The sequence below is a fragment of the Suncus etruscus genome, chromosome 11 (genome assembly GCF_024139225.1).
Source record: "Suncus etruscus isolate mSunEtr1 chromosome 11, mSunEtr1.pri.cur, whole genome shotgun sequence".
In the NCBI taxonomy this organism is placed as follows: Eukaryota; Metazoa; Chordata; class Mammalia; order Eulipotyphla; family Soricidae; genus Suncus; species Suncus etruscus.
Window position 1 is genome coordinate 99,225,306 of NC_064858.1, and position 731 is coordinate 99,226,036.

Below are 731 nucleotides of genomic sequence, written 5' to 3' on the forward strand. Positions count from 1 at the left end.
TTTTTGAGCACAGAGCCAGGAGTAACCCCTGAGAGTCACTGGGTGTGGCCTAAAATCCAAAAACCAGAAGAAAGAAATAGTAAAAGGCCCGGTACCTCTTTTGTCACTCACACCCTAACCCTAACCCTAGATCCGGATGTAAGCCCCGGGGCGCCGGGCAGGGGCGGGGCCTTCTCGGAGACCACACCCTCTTCTAAGATTGACAGCCGAAGGCGACCAGTAAGGGCGAAGCCTGCGCGAGGGTCACGCCCCTTCTCTGATGGTCAGCCTGCGCGGAGACCACGCCCCCTCCTAAGCACGCCCGCAGACGATCCCGGGTAGGGGCGGAGCCCGCTCAAAGACCACGCCTCTCTCCCAAGATGAACGCCCGGTGCAGACCGGCAGGGGCAGAGCCTGCGCGGGGGAGGCCACGCCCCTCTTCCAAGCTCCACCGTGGGCGCCCACTCCATCCAAAGATGGACAACCGGTGGATAACGGCAGGGCGGAAGCCACGCCCCTCTTCAAAAATCGCCCGCAGACGGTGCCCAGTAGGGGCAGGGCCTGCAAGGAGGCCACACCCCTCTCATAAGCCCCGCAGTGGACGGTGCCTGCTAGGGGACGGAGCCTGTGCGGAGGACCACGCCCCTCTCACAAGATTGACACCGTCGCCGTCCTATCCTCGAAGAGACGGGCGGGACCGGAGCGAGCTGCGCACGCGCAGCCCCGCCCCCGCCGCGCGTGGGTGAACGTGT